The 16,573-nt window shown below is 32.6% G+C and overlaps 1 protein-coding gene and 1 long non-coding RNA gene across 3 annotated transcripts in view; one reads left to right on the forward strand and one right to left on the reverse strand.

Annotated features, from left to right (window-relative positions):
* Positions 1–16,573, forward strand: part of dnc (phosphodiesterase dunce) — a 227,933-nt gene that overhangs the window by 43,166 nt on the left and 168,194 nt on the right. The window lies entirely within an intron of this gene.
* LOC110184477 (uncharacterized) lies at positions 6,766–8,020 on the reverse strand. Of its 2 annotated transcripts, none has more exons than XR_002319697.2 (5): positions 7,452–8,020; positions 7,308–7,397; positions 7,131–7,245; positions 6,968–7,070; positions 6,766–6,904 (listed from the first exon to the last, which is right to left on the reverse strand). It is a non-coding gene; the product is annotated as an uncharacterized LOC110184477 (long non-coding RNA). The 2 variants fall into 2 exon arrangements; XR_015270320.1 differs by having other exon boundaries at positions 6,968–7,034; positions 7,452–7,964.

Raw genomic sequence — 16,573 nt, forward strand, 5'->3', positions numbered from 1 at the left:
TAAATTAAGTGAAAAGGCATAAAGATAATCACATACATATATATATATATATATATTTTCGTATATATATATTTATATATATATATATATATATATATATATAGCTTTATATACCCTTGTGGGTTAACTTTCTTATCGATGGATTTTTCGAGCATTTAAAATTGATTTTTTTTTGGTCCGCCACTCACTGATTGCTGTCTTTAAAATAAAGCCGGGACTAAAAGCCTTCTAAGAACCTATCCCCATGCCTCCCTCCCACTGAAGTTAACCATATCCTTTTTAGATCCCTTTTTTATGGTTTCTAATATTGAATTGAAATTCCCCCGAAAAGGAAAGGATTGCCCCGCAAAAAATGAAAACCATAATTATGCTTAGCTAAACGGTAAAAGATTCCACTAGGGGAAAATAATGAATTTGTAATTATTTTATTTATTATAATTAGTTATAATTAGTTTTATGAAAATCGGAATCCAATTTAATATAACTGAAGGGGAAAAGGTTGTTAAATGTAATGGACCTTTAAACACTAAGTTAACTATATATAACAATAACAATAAGAACTTAACTATGATCAGTAAGTATATATGACTAGTAAGTATCTATGACCAGTAAGTAACTCTGAACAGTAAGTATCTATGATAAGTAAGTATCTATAAACATTAAGTATCTATGATCAGTAAGTAACTATGAGCAGTAAGTAACTTTAAACAGTATGTATCTATGAACAGTAAGTATCTATGACCAGTAAGTAACTATGATCAGTAAGTATCTATGAACATTAAGTATCTTATAACCAGTAAGTAACTCTGAAGAGTAAGTATCGATAAACATTAAGTAACTATGATCAGTAAGTATCTGTGACCAGTAAGTAACTATGATCAGTAATTAACTCTGAACATTACGTAACTCTGAACAGTTAGTATCTATGAATAGTAAGTAACTATGACCAGTAAGTGACTATGATCACCAAGTATCTATGACCGGAAGTATGTATGATCAGTTACTAACTTTGAACACTAATAAACAATGACTTGCAACTTTTGTAACACAACACATATCTGATACTTGGCCGGCAGAAGACACTTCGTTCCGGGGATGTTAGAACCAGTTGGGAATCATATGCACAGACGTGCGAGATTGGTTTCGGACCAAATTTAAGCTATTTAAATGTCGTTATTCTTCTATATATTTTTACTAGTATATAAGTCGGAGCATGGCGAATCGGTGGACTTTATATATACATATATATATAGCTGCCATAGGAACGATCGAAAAATTTAAAAAAACAAAAATTACAACTTTTCCAGTTTTCAACAGATTTTCATCAAATTTGATATAGAGCTATTATATAATATTCTAGAATTTTGTGTAAAATTTTATTAAAATTGGACTAGTATATCATATACCTGCCATACAAACGATCGTTAAAAATAGATAAAAATGCAAATTTAAATGTAAAACTGTAAATATAAATGTATTATTATTATAATTGAATATTTTTTTAATCAAGAAACGTAAAATTTCAAAGTTTTTCAAACATTTATGTTCAGGAAAAACCTTTGTGGATATCTTGCTCCAAATTAATTAATTCAACTTTAGCAATAAAACGAAAAAGTGATTTCCCTTGCTCCCCTCCGTTTCAGTTCACTGAAAAAAAAATCAATGGCAATTACCACCCCTCACTCCCCTATTCGAAGGACACACGAATCCAAAAAAAAAGTACTGGAAGATGGGGTCCCAAGGAAAATTAACATTTAACTTTAAGCATTTTGTTTCCATTTCATTTGGCGTTCTCTCACTCTCTCTGTCACTTTCTTGCTTTGAATTTTCAACAAATTTGGCACTTAATGCTGCCACGTGACTTTCGATTGAGGTGCGAAAAGGACCGCCAGGACGAAATTCAAGAACTGTCACGTACTTGTTAAATTAAAAACGATTACTTACTCAAAAAACTCGCTTGGCGCTGCACTTAATTTAAATCGTTATTGTTATTATTCTATGGTTTGAAAGGGTATTATAATTTTTTTGAGAAGTTTGAAACACAAGAATATATTCTTGATGAGCAACAACAGCCGAGTAAATCTAGTCATGTTCGTTTTTACTAGACTTAGTATCTCATTTTTTTAGATTTCAAAATAAAACTTTAAAGATTATTTGTACACTATTTTCTTTCTTATATATGTCGGAACGGTTCAGATCGGATTACTATATTATATAGCTGCCATATTAATGCTGTCTTTTAACAGATTTTCATGTACTCTAAAAATATATAATATATGAAAGGAACTTCTATTATTTAATGATTCAATTGAAAAGTGCTAGGATATACAAACTTCGGTGCTCCAAAAGTTTGCTTTTCCGGTTTTCTATATAAAGTCAGTCCGCGGACTGGATTCGCGCTGTGGGCGGCCCTCCGGCTGGGCCACTGTGTTTTCAATTAAAAGGATATGCGCCCAGGATTTCTGTCGGGAGCACACAAATGCCAGGCTGGGCAGGATTCAGGATTCACTTGCGTGCCGCTGACAGAAAAATGAATATACATATACAGATACAGAAATATATATATATTAATTTAAAAACAAAAAAAAGGAACAATTGGGAAACAGAGAAAAAACAGAAGGCAAACTCCTCGAGCCTTAAAGTGAAAGCGAAAAATAAATTAAATGAAAATGGAAAATATGAAAATATGATGTAAAGAAGCAAAGTTCCAAAGAAAAACAATGCGATTTTCAGGCATAATTCGCTATAAAAGGAAATTAAGAGCGGCAGCAACCAAAGTCAAAGACAAAAGAAAAATAATCACAGTTTTTAAATTGTTTTTTAGTCAAAGCAAATTGCTTTGTTTTTCATGTTTATTTCAAGAACATTTTCGGAGAAACGTGAATACGAGAAGAAATTATTTAAAATCCGTATATTAAAATCCAAAATACTTTTAAAATTTCTTTTAAATGAGTAGGCTTCGTATAGACACCGCAAGGTAAATGAAAACATTTAAACAAAATTAATGCTAATTGAGTTACTCAAGTTAAAACCTTAACAAAAACCAATAACTGCTCAAAGATTTTGCTGAAATTAAATTCTTACCTATATACAAAGATATTTACTTTGAACCCAAACCCATTTTGGAAAACTTTGTGAAACTACCGAAACGAAACTTCCATTTAAAATCTCGCCTTTGATTAAGATTGTAATCAGTTAGAGGCAGCTGATTATTAGGGATTTTCCCTGGGGGTTGGGGGGGCTGAGGCCCAAGGAGTTTTCCCCAAGGAAAGCTAGCCAAGTTAAAGTGAAAGGGTTCCCAGTTACGGTTATTTTGGGTTCTTCGAGGCTTGCGGCTTGGGGAGAGACTTTGTTTCCACACATCCCAAAATCGCATGACAAACCACAATTTTTATTACGGAAAGCGGAAAAACTTAATGCCATGTAGTATACTTTTCATTTACTTTGGTGGTTTCGTTTCGTTACGTTTCGTTTCGCAATGACGTCATTGGAGAACTCTTCTCCCCATTCCAATCCATAAATATATAGCAAATATAAAACGAAAGCGAAAAATAATAATAACGTAATAAATGAAAATGAAAATGAAAGTTTTGCCCCACGCTTTTGTTTTGTAAACAGTTTTTCCTCTGTTTAGCCTGATTTATTTATGTTTACATCATATTTAAATATATATATAATATAGTGGAGAATATATATATGTATATGGATATGTGCATATGTCTTGACCTTGGCCAAGTGACTTGAAAGTGAAACCTGATTTGTTGACAAGCGTGAAATTGAACAGGGTCTTAGGGGTTCTGATTGGAAAAATGCCTTCAAGGTTTCTATTTACTCGGCGTTGTTTACTGATTGCGATTGATTTATTTCATTTTCCAGGTCATACTTGTTTATTTCAACATTTTATTGGTAGTGAAAAGTAAATAAAATGTAGTTAATATTTATTAAATTATTTTTAAGGGTTATATTGAAGTTTAAAAGAACTCAAAACATACTTGTAGAGCTCAAATTAAATATTTGATGGTATTTTTGGATACTTAAAGATAATTATCCTAGTTTTTTTTTAACCTTGGAAAATATTTATAAAGGAAAAATTTAGGGTAAAATATTGAATTGATCAAAAAATATAAAATTTATCGAAAAATATCGAATTTAAAAAAATATTTATTTTATTTGTTTCCTTTTTCTATTATATCTATTCGATATATCAAACAGTAAATCAATTTATAACACAGAAATCCTTTACAATATTCAAATATTTATATAAATTGATATTTGAACATTGTGATGTATTCCTGTGTGATAAATTAATTTATTTACCTCTTAAAAATCGATAAAGTATCGATAAATTTACATTTCTTCCATCTGTAATTTTATACTTTCTGTGGAATATTTAAAAAAAAATTTCTATACGAATCATTAGAATTGCCTTTTTAATGCCCCATTGAACATCGATGCACACTTCGATTTGTTGGGTTTTGCTAAAATGATATCGCTTACATTATGGCATATGCATTTTATTTATTTATTTATTATATGGCGTTCATTGAGCGAAATAAGCTTTTGCCGCTCGACTGCATCACACAATGTCAATGCTGCTGCGGTCAACCGAGTTGTCATTAATTTTCAATTTCTACTTGTTACGCGACGATTGTTGCCGACAATTAAATGTTGACATTCGAGTGCATCATTTGTCAAGACGCGGTTTGACCCCCTTCACTACGCCCTTTCATGCCTTACTGGTAATGGTCATGGGTTAATCAGTCGACGCCACGTTCAAATTTCATTTAGTTAATTCAATTCCAGGGCACCACGACTACCGACCAACCACCCTTCAAAGTCACGTCCCTGGGAATGCGAAAAAAAGGGAAAAAGGGGGGAAAATCGAGGGAAAACTGGGGAAAAAGCTAGCTGGAAAACGTGACTGAAACGAGAGAGAGAGGATGGACTCTTCTGGGAAAGGTTGACTTTTTGCGGGCTGTCTGCAAACAATCATCGATTGAGGTACATAAAGAGCAGGTATTCCCCAGTTATGTTGCAACAAAAAAATTAACAAGTCATAAAGCAGATTTACATAAAATAAAACAATGAACTGAATGACAAAACAAAAATTAAAACCAACATAAACCATATTTAACAATGAAAACAATTGAAACTTGATTAGTTGAGTTACTTCAAGACCTTTGTTTTACTTATTTTAGTATTAAATATTATCTCACCAGTTACTACGATTTTTTAAATATTGAAATTGAAATAATTGAGAGTCGGTATACATATATTAAATATTTATTTATTATTTACAAAAATGATTTATTCTATTTATTGTTTTATTTAAAACCAAACTTAAGCTTTCCTTTCTTTTTCAACTTATTCCATTTATTACCCTTAATAATATTATGTTTTTATTATAATTATCTTTTAAAAAGCCCAACATTCCAGAATTGTTATCCAAAAATACTGAAATCTCTGACTGAATAATGTAAGCCTTTTAAGCTTCTTCACTTTTATGTTTCATTTTCGTTTTGATCTTAAATATTTATGCCTGCATATATTTTCCAACCTGTCATCATTCGCTGAATTGTTGATCCACCGCTTTTCCCCGGTTTTTTCCCTAGCACTTTTGTTGATTTCCCCCGAAGCACAGCTGAAAAATGCAAACAAAAAATTGAAACTGAATAATAATCTGTGGGCACAATGATGCAACTAGGCGGGGGGGAAATTGGTAAACTGAGGATTTTCTTACGATGATAAAATAAAAATAAATGGAATTTGCTGTCTTTTGACACTTTTGACCACTGAATTTTAACTTTTTCTCAGTATCTCTCTCTCTGATTGGCTTGATCCGGGGTCTTGTCTTAACTTTAACCCCCTCGGCACCTGGACACTCACCTTGCTGGCATGGGTTAAAAGCCTTATATAACCACATTACGTTTCATGCAACGGGTTTCCTAAATAATTAATGCACACAAAAAGCAACAGGCCAGCCATTGTCCAGGTATTGCGGTGCTAGGGATGGCAAAGTTATCGATATCTTATTGGATCGATAATAGGGTTTAAGTATTTCATTACTTTTTACTAAATATCGAATAAGCGATGAATATATTAATTATTATTTTATTCTAGAGAATTTTGTATAGGTGTTGAATACCGAAAATGATTATTTCGATAACCATTAAAAACTAATTCTATTCTAGTTCTGCAAATAATATTTTCAATAATTTATAAACTTTTTTAATACCTTTAACATCTCCTTCTCTAAAAGTTTTCTGTAAAAGAAATTCAATTTAATATTACGACCGATATATCATATAAAATTTGTCTTCTCTCTCTCTGCCGGACCAAAGACCAAACCGCAGGATAAAGCCGTGGTCCGTTTTCCCCCTCCCAAAAACCGGATCCTGCTGCCTCCTTTTCCAGCCCCAAAACCTGGGGGTAAAGGAGATTCCTTCCTTCCATTTTCCTCTGGTCTCCTCGCATTGGTCTGTGTTGGTGGCTTAGTTTTGACCGCAGCCTTCATTCAACTGCCACTGACAGTTAATAGCCCCCGCCTTCCACTCTCTTACATCACAAAAAGGACGAAACCAAAGCGAGGGAAAGAGATAGAGAAAGCAATACAGAGAGAGAGAGAGAGAGAGAGAGAGAGAAGGAAACAACGGACATTGGCATGTGAAAATTATGAAAAAATATCCTTTGCAATTAGCCGCATTAAAATGCGTCATTAAAAATTATTTAAGTGCCCATCTTTTGCATTCTGAATTATGTATTATATTGTATTATTATCACCACCCGCAGGCGCTTTCTTTTATTTTTTTGTTACATTAAAAATGATTATTCCTTTTTTGTATTTTTTCCAGGTGAGTTTGCGGCAGGATGAATCTGTGAAATCTGGTTTGCTTTGCCCATAAGCCTAAGATTAATGTAAGTTATTATAAAAGAATTAAGAAATTAAGAGTTGCAAATATTAACTTACTTGATTTAAGATTTGGGGAGTAGCCTTTGGGGTATATATATCGTATGAAGAGTTGAAATTTTAAACACTTTGAATGGGATTTATAATAATTTTGTATATGAACCTGAGATTAATTAAGTTTTGATAAAAAAATTAATACTTAAGAGTTGCTCAAACAACTTACTTGCTTCAAAATGGGTTTTAAAAAGCTGGAGTTTCCTTTGGGTGATGTTAATTTTTCTTAGAAAGACAATTTGGTACCCTTTAAATGGGATTTAATAATAATTTTATATTAAAGCCTAAGGCAACGAAAGTTATTATAAAGAAAATATCATTTAATTCTTTGCAAATGTAAACTTACTTGCTTAGAAATTTGAGTAGTATCCTTTGAGTAATATATCATTAGGAGAGTGTAAATTTGGTATCCTTTAGAAGGGATTTATAGCAAGACCTACGATTATATTAGTTATATTAAAAGAATAAACATTAAATACAACTTACTTACTTAATATAAGACTAGTTACTTGATTGGAAAATGGTACCCCTTAAATAGTATTCAAATGATTGTTATGCATTTCAATGATTTTGTCCTTGAACCGCCCAAGGTGACCAATAACTTTGATCAGTCCAGCAAATGCCAGCTTTGCAGTTTCGGCAAACCTATCCTTCATTTCCATGGGCTCAAAGAATATAATGAATTCGCATAGCAGCAAACAGGCCAGGACAATGAAGAAGGCCTTCAGGTGACTATTGTGCCAGACGACAGCATAGAAAGCCAAAGGAAGTACCACCAGGAAGGATATAAATTCACCCAGAGAATGGGATAAGTCCAATGTTCGATTTCCAATTTGATCGGCAATAGGTAGATCCAAACATTTGCAGCATTGCGGTTCCATGATTGGATTTTAGATATATATTCAGAAACACTATAATCGAACTGACCAGTTTTAGAATGATTTTACTTCTTTTTTGGATATTAGAAATTCAGACTCACTAAAGTTGAAATTTTCAATGGAATGAACTCTGTTGAAATATTAAGATCGATGTATTTTTCAATGCCTTCTGTGATTTACTGTATTTTAAAGTAATTTAAAGCTTTTGTATAGCCAGAGGCCAGGAGTGTTCTTTTTTTGTTCCTCCCCCGCAGCAGGCAATCAATTAATGAGGATCCTTCGTGTTTCGCGAAATTAATTAATTTTGGCCATCCACCCAAAAGCCAGCTCTCTCGTTTTCCCTTCCCACCTGCCTTCACAAATATTCATTTTATTTGCGTTTTTATCTCTATTCTTTTGGTGGAGGGGATGAGTGGGTGGAATAAAACAATGAAATGGCCACACAGAAAAGTGTAAATCATATAACATCAATTTTCATTAGATCGTTGACAGGCAGGATGGCCATTTTTCGGGGACTCTGGCAATTAAGTTGATTTCACAAAATCACCGGTTTTGTCCCAGAGGAGCGAGAGAAAATGTTTTGAATATAAAGAAAAATTCGGAATAATAATATATTTATTTCATTTAAAAATATATATCTTGAAAATTAAACATTTTTATTTTTCTAATACAAAATTGTACGGCCTGTAAAATAACTAAAAAGAACTAAAGAAAATGTTTACATATAAAGATAGTTTGAAATAATAACAAATATATAATATATATTTAAATATGATATAATAATATTAAATATAAATATAATTAATTTAAAAAAACACACATTTTAAAGTCACAAAACTTAAAAACACCATTTCTGGGTAATATAATTTTAGTCAGAAGTCAAAAAATATGTGAAGGAATCATTTGCGACCCTATATATATATTCTTGATCAGCATTAACCGGGGATTCCATCTGGCTATAACCGGTACAAAACTAAATTTTCGAATTTTTGTCAATTTTTTTAAGGGGTTACATCATTAAAATTGGACAAAAAAAATTGAAAAATTTTAAAATATTCTAAATTTTATATTAAGTACGCAGATTTATTAAATTAATAAAAACTAACATGGGACTGCTTTCCGAATTAAAATTAAAGCATTTTTGGCTAAGTTAAGTTTTTTAATTTTGATTTATCGAAGAAAATATCATATAAAAATATCGATCAATACCGATCTCAAGAATACAAATATTTAAAGCTTAGTTATTATTAATTTCCTTTTCGAACCTCTAACGTATCTTCTAACTTTTACCATAGCACAACTAGAATAGTACAACAAAGTAATTAACAATTTGATTATTTAAAATATATCTTTTTTTCTCAAACTTTATTTTTTATAAAGCTTCTTCTGTCCCTCTGACCACATCCCTGTTTTTTCAGTACTTTGTGTGTATATATTTTTTCTACTTTGGATATATATTATGTTTTGTCTTGGGCAAAGAGGCACAACAAAATTAATTGCATACAAATAGGCGTCAGCAGTTGGGTTCTAGGTAAATAAATTAGTTTTAGGGGCTGTGGGAGGAGTGGAGATGCCGCAAAGGATGTATTGCTTTTCAGCGGGTGGGGGAAAAGTGGAAAATGCAGGCGGGGAAAGTGGGGAGACTAGAGAACAGGGTGACAATGGCCATCAGGTGGGTGGTTTTTGTTTGTCGGTGGTGGGAATGGTGGCGATGGCATATTCCTCGGCTTCCGGCACATGCTGGAAAAGCGACAAGCAAACAAAACAACAACTTTAAGCTTTAACGGAAGCAGCGACTAAAGCTGCGACGGAAAAGCGCGGGGTGGAAAATGGAGAGGTATGTAAGTAAGAAGCCACAGTCACGACAGCAACACGCACTTGGAAAATCATCTCAACCAGATGGGGTTCTGATGGGATTCTGGGAAAATGTCACCAAACATTGCTTAGATAAGTTTACTAAATATGTCAGAGGAGAAGATTGGGAGGAAAAAGGGAGTCTTTAAATAATGATATTGATATGTGAGAGATGCTTGGGGAAAATGGGTTTTCCCCAGCGGAGAAAACTGTGCCATATTTTCAATTACCATTATTCAAGGAAAACAACCTTATCTTGGATATATAATATTTAGATTATCTTTGGAAAGTAAAGTAAAGTCTCCTATTATTTTTCAAACATCTTTCCCCACTTTTTCACAATTTTCCAGGCAAGCCAATTAGGTAGCACTCCAGTTTTTAGTGTCTTTTGTGCAATTTCCTAGTTTCGGGAAAAATGCAGCAAAAGTTTCGCTTTTCCACGCGTTCGCCTTATCACGCTTAAGAGCATTTTGAGTTTGTTAAACTTTGTTGTTGGAGTTTTTCAGAGTTTTCCTCCAGATTTAAAGATGTGCAGCGGGAGCAAGATTAAAAAAAAAGGCGAGTAAAACTGAAACCCCATTGAAAGGAGAAGCCAAGATGGGTAACTGTCGCCTCGCATTTTCCTTGCCTTTTTCCTCTCTCATTTATTTCATTCCATTTCAATTTCGCGCTCATTTCATGCATATGATTTTAATTTTAGCTAAACATATGTATGCTTTCCCTTTCCCAACACCCCCTCCCCCCTGAATTTTCCATTTCCCGAGATTTTCTTGCTCTGTAAGGAGGCGTCGCGTTTCGCTCTTGGATATTCCTTGGCTTGTAATTGAATTTGTTTTTCCCAGAGAAGTGAAAATGGAATTGCCAGCCCGGCAAATGGCTATATATCTGCTCATACATCAGTTGTACATATAAATATATATATTTATGCACTGAGAGAAATAAGTAGATGATCTTTTATAGGGAATTTAAGAGAGCATTGTAATCCAGGAGATATTTGGGTTTGCATTTGAATAGTATTTATATTCGGAGGTTTCTGTTTGATTTTAATTGTATTTAAATATATATACATTATAGAAAAGAAAATATAGAATATAGAATTATATAGAATATGGAAATATATATAGTATTTCTCCAAGTGTCTGTCTATTTATCTTATATGTATGGGGACATATGGACTCCCTGTGACAGCTGGCAAGCGGCAGGTGGACCCTCAAGCCTCAGGCCAGCCAACCGAGTTGGAAGCCAACAAATCATAAATGCCATTACAAGGAACACAGAATGTGGCCAAAAGGAGGAAGGGAGCAGGAGAAGGAGCAGCAGGAGTAGAAATTGTTAGCCAGTTGAGAGTGAAAGGGGGAGCCTTGTGGCAAACTGTTGCACAAAATTCCGTTGCACACTTTTTGTGGTGAGTTAGTTGTCCAACAGACTACGACACCCATTTCCAAAAGCCCTCCAAAAAAAGAAATGAAAGGACCAAAATAATTAGGTTCAAAAAGGCGAATGCAAATCCAATAAAAAACCCATAAAAGGATAACATATCTAAGCACTAAGAGAAAATTTAGTTCTTGGGCTAACGAGAACTATGAAATTGTTTGTGGCAAATCCATTTTTTTAGTCAGAGTTTAAATAGTTTCTGAGGTAAAGAAAAGATAGGAAATATTTTAGTTAATATATATTCTGGGTTTCAGACAATATTATAAAATAAATAATGCTCGTTAATGCTTAAATCAATAATTAAATACTAGCTGAAGTAAATTTAATAATTTTTTTAAATTCTATCTAAAGCTAAACAAAAGATATCTTAATTTTATTAACCAACCCAATTTTCAAGCAAATTTCCCAGCTTTTTGCAAATCAAAAAGGAAACCATTTTTCGGGTGCATTTTAGTTGTGTGACAAAAGGACAGCATCTTGAGAACTTTGTTCCCCTTGTTGGGCAGCCAGCAGGATAATCAAGCTTAGCCAGAAGCAAGAGCTGAATTTACGACTGTTGACAATGTGTGTACAAAAGTTGCGTCACTTTTTACTGCTGCTGCCCAGAAATGAAACGACGTGTGAAAGTTACTGACAGGGGAGATGGAAATGGGAAATGTAGAATGGAAATGGATGTGTTGGGAAATGGTGGGAGTCCCACATATACTAGTCTCTCTCTCTCTCTCTAAATATATATATATATACGAAGGGATGGTAGGGATCCTATCCCTATCCCTATACCGGATGCGGGTGCTGGTTGAATTTATGCAGACGGCTTGGAAAATTTACAACTATTTTTATGAAGCCAAGCGGGCGGTGTGTCCAAGGACACGAACAGCTTTACGGTGGCAACATGCCCGAATATCCTGTGGAGCACACAATATATATGTATATATATACAAACATACATGTGAAAATATATATAGAAAGAGAAGGGTTTATGCTTCAGCAAAGATTAGGAAATTGATTTTAAAATCAACCAAAGTGGCTGAGCGACAATTTTATGAAAAAGTTTTATAGGTGGGTCAGGGCTGCCAACTCGCTTGCGTGCGTCCTTAGTCCAAAGAACGAGCTGCCAACTAAATAAAAATAAAAAAAAAATCGAGGAAAGAAAGCAAGTTTTTCCTAACTGACTTTAATCACGACAAACTAAGTACAACATGGAAATAAAAATACTTGTTAATATAGTGCAAATGTTGCTGTTACCTTTTTATACTTTTGAAGAAAGTTTTTAATGAGAAATTCAAATATTTAAACTACTTTGAAGCTAGGAAATCTTTTCCAACTTATTACAAAGAAAATACTTCTAAGAAATATTTATTTAAAGACATATTTATATACTTCCTGATATTCAAAATGGTGAAAAGGTGGTCCCCAAAGATATTCCCTGAATTATCCCTTGATTTATGTTCGTTGTTAAAGCAATTACTTTATAATAATTCAGTAAACAACAAGAAAGGAAACTAACTTGGTTATGCCGAAGTTTATATATTCTAGCAGTTTGCAATCGAATTATAGGATTGTATTGGAAATTTAACATAACTAGGTTAAAAATATTCACATTCATTGAATAAATTTTTATCCATATTTTGAATATGACAGTTTTTGTCGAGAAATCAAAATTTTTAAAACGTATAACTCCGCCAAAAAAATATTAATTTTAATTCGGAAAGCGGTCCTATGTTAGTTTTTATTAAAGTAATAAATCTGCATACTCAATTTAAAATTGTGAAAGTTTTAAATTTTATGTCAAATTTTTGATCATTTTAACGATGAAACCCCTTAAAAAATGTTGAAAAAATTTTGAAAATTTTTCTTTCTCTAAAATATAGCTAGAGCGAATCCCCTGTTGATGCTGATCAAGAATATATATGATTTATAGGGTCGGAAATGATTGCTTCACTTGGTTTTAAGCTTCTGACTAAAATAATTACACATAAAATATTCCCATTCTTTGAATCGATATTTATCGTTATTTTTAAAGCTTAAAGAACGCATAACTCAGCCAAAAAAGCATTAATTTTAATTCGGAAAGCGGTCCTATGTTAGTTTTTATAAAAGTAATAAATCTGCATACTCAATTTAAAATTTTGAAAGTTTTAAATTTTTTGTCAAATTTTTGATCATTTTAACGATGAAACCCCTTAAAAAATGTTAAAAAAAATGTTGAAAATTTTTCTTTCTCTAAAATATAGCTAGATCGAATCCCCCGTTGATGCTGATCAAGAATATATATGATTTATAGGGTCGGAAATGATTGCTTCACTTGGTTTTAAGCTTCCGACTATATTGATAATACCCTTGGAAGGGTATTAAAAACAAGTAAACCGGAATTTGGTGTGTTTTGGTCTGGCAAGTGGTTTAAGGAGCTCAGCGAGAGAGGCACTCACTCAAACAAAGAATCATTTGTTTGCCCTCCAAAAATTTGTACACAGTTAGACACGCATGCAAATGGCGAATTCGGCAGTTCGTCAAAATGAAGCCATTTGTATGCCCGGCCAGGCTCCGGTTCTCCGACTCCCATCTCCATCTCCATTTCCATTTTTATTTTCATTTTTCCACTCGCCTCAGTTGCTTTTCCACATATGGACCTACTCAGCACTGAGACAAAAATGTTAAAGAAGCTTCTTAAATTATAAAAGTATTATAAATAAGAGTGAAATTTTTTTTGCAACTATTTTAATAGTATTTTTTAATTATTTTATTATCCTGCTGAGAATTTGCTCTGAAACCTTTAAGGTTCATAATTATTCATTTAGTTTTTATACAATTTCATGGTAAAAATGTTTTTAAAATAGGATTATTATTTAATTTCATGGCTACAATATTATTTAGATAAGAAAATATTATTATTTCATAGAAAAAAATCATTTCTAAACAGGAAAAAATTATAACTTCCGGGCTAAAGTGTTTTTAAAGTAAGAAAATAATAAAATTTCATTGGTGAAATATTTTTTAAATATGGGAATAATAGAATTTTATTGCTAAAATTTTATTTTCAAGTGTATTTAGCGTGCCTCTCGCCCTCGCATGTATGTACATATATATTTTTTGTCAGGATTTTCAGGACATTTGTGGCTGCCTCTGGTAGACAAGATCCAGCGACATCCTGATGAGCCCAAGTCAAACTCGAAACATGGCCATAATTTGCCTCATCAAAATGGGCAATTTGTGGCGCAGAAAACAAAAAAAAACAAAAACAGAAACAAAAAACTGGAAATGGAACTGAAACTGGAGCACAACTCCAAAGAGGAAATAATTTCTGTTGTCATTTTCTGTGTGTTTTTCGTAATGGTGTAAAGGGTGTGGCTGCCACAGGGATTAGGGCATTAAATATTATAATATATTTTACATATGCCAACCCACAGATAGTTTTTAGACCCACCAAAAATATGGGAGAAGTATTTTATTAAATTAAGTAAAGGAAAACATTTAGGAAGAGTTGGATATTCATTTCAAATAGTACTTATTATAGGTAATATTGTGTAGGTAATTAACCAAGGAGAATTAACTAAGAGAATAATTACATTAAAAGGATTTCGTAACATGTTTTTATTGAATTATACAATTTAAGGTATTCTTGACTTCTTTAATTTCTCAACAATTTCTTTTTCTTCAAAGTGTATCAAATTTTTTGTCCAAGTTAAGCTTTGCTTTTTTTTTTCTTTGAAGCAAACATTTTTTGTTCCTGCATTAATTGATGGAAAACTGATTGATTGCCATGACCCATGACCTTTCGTTCAGATATCCTTCTTTTCATTTGGATATTTCTTCCTTTTTTTTTTTGCCAATATTTTGTTGCTATCTGAATACATTTTGAGAGCTCTTCACACAAAATGCATTCACCGCTGGCGTTGATAATGATGATGCATCTACTTCAAAAATGTTGCGATAATGCAGTTTGGCAATCCATCAATCCATCACCTAGTCACTCGTTCCATCAAAACGCCGAATTGTTGCCGAACACACACACCAGCAATTAAGTGCATAGGCCGCTTTAATTGTGTTTTAGCGGGGGTGGCAAAACAAAAAAAAAAAAAGGAAAAACTGCCAACGAAATGCTTTTCATTTCAACCCAAAAACATGGCGAGGATTTTTCCTCCTGCCTGTCCAGGAGTGAGCAGCAGCAGGTCGCATCAGCTCGATCTATTAATAGAGGGTAGCAAGAGAGCCACAGAAAAGGGTTGAGTGGGTGGAAAGGGGCTATTGATTTTCAGCCAGTCACATACAAATGTGGTTTACCTATAGTACACAAGGACACTGTAACACAAAACAGGAATTTGGGAAATGGGTTGAAAAAATTCTTAAAAATAAAATAATGATATTGAGAAAACTTGGAAGTACTTTAAGTTACCATTTAAAGATATCTCTAAAGCATTAAACCATTTTAAAGGCAACCATTTATTTTGTGCTTTGGTAAGAGTTCAGTTCAGAAACCAATTTATTTTCAGAACTATAAATTTGTGTTTTAAATGAACTTTTAACTTAGCTTAAACTAAATTGTTGCAATAAAAATGGTTTGATATATACTAGAAATTATTAAAATATATATTTTTTATCTAAAAAAAATCAGAAAACATGGCATTGTTTTAGACTACTTTTTAAGTTATTTTAAAGCAGTGATGAAATTATTATTTGTTTCATAATGGAATTTAGCAAGTCAGTGATTTATTGCTTTAAAAATATTTTGATGTATCTTGGACATTATTAAATGAAATTTCTAAATTAAAAGAGCTTAAATATGTATAGGAAAACATTTTGATATAACTAAAAGTACGAAATATATTTAAAAATATATGTTTAACCAAAAATAATATTAGCAGTCATGAGTCACAGGATAAAACCAATTTAAAAAAACTGATGCATAAGTTTTTACTTAATTTGAAACCCTTTCCTTAATTGAAAAAAATATAAATTTCTTACCATTTTTTGCTCTGCAAAAGAAATAGAAAAGCAAAAAATTTAATGGCTTAAAGGAAGCAGGAAAATTTCCGCATCGTGTGGGCTTGAATACAAAAATAGTCTTACAAGGGGTGAAAGGTTATCAGGTGTGTGTGTGTAGCTACGTGTGTATATGTTGCAAAGCAGGTGTTAATTTTAAATTATTGACCAAAATGCCGGGCCTGCCTTTTCTCAATTAAGGAATCGTAAATCCTTCTTCAAGCTAAAAATTCGTAGCATACTTATTCGGGCACGCTCACTCATGCGCTTTAAAATGCCTACGTGTGTGTGCGTGTGTGCGTGGTACATTTTAAATGACCATTAAATTTAATTGCATATTAAGCGGCATTCATTATTTAATTAAATAATTGAAACTAAATAATGCACAGTGCCAAAGAGAGTTGCAAAGCGAAATTATTTAAGCAAATTATATACCAACTCAAGGTTAGCACAAAGACTTGAGAGT

The sequence above is a fragment of the Drosophila serrata genome, unplaced genomic scaffold (genome assembly GCF_035046125.1).
Source record: "Drosophila serrata isolate PLE 108 unplaced genomic scaffold, ASM3504612v1 contig_8, whole genome shotgun sequence".
Classification (NCBI taxonomy): domain Eukaryota; kingdom Metazoa; phylum Arthropoda; class Insecta; order Diptera; family Drosophilidae; genus Drosophila; species Drosophila serrata.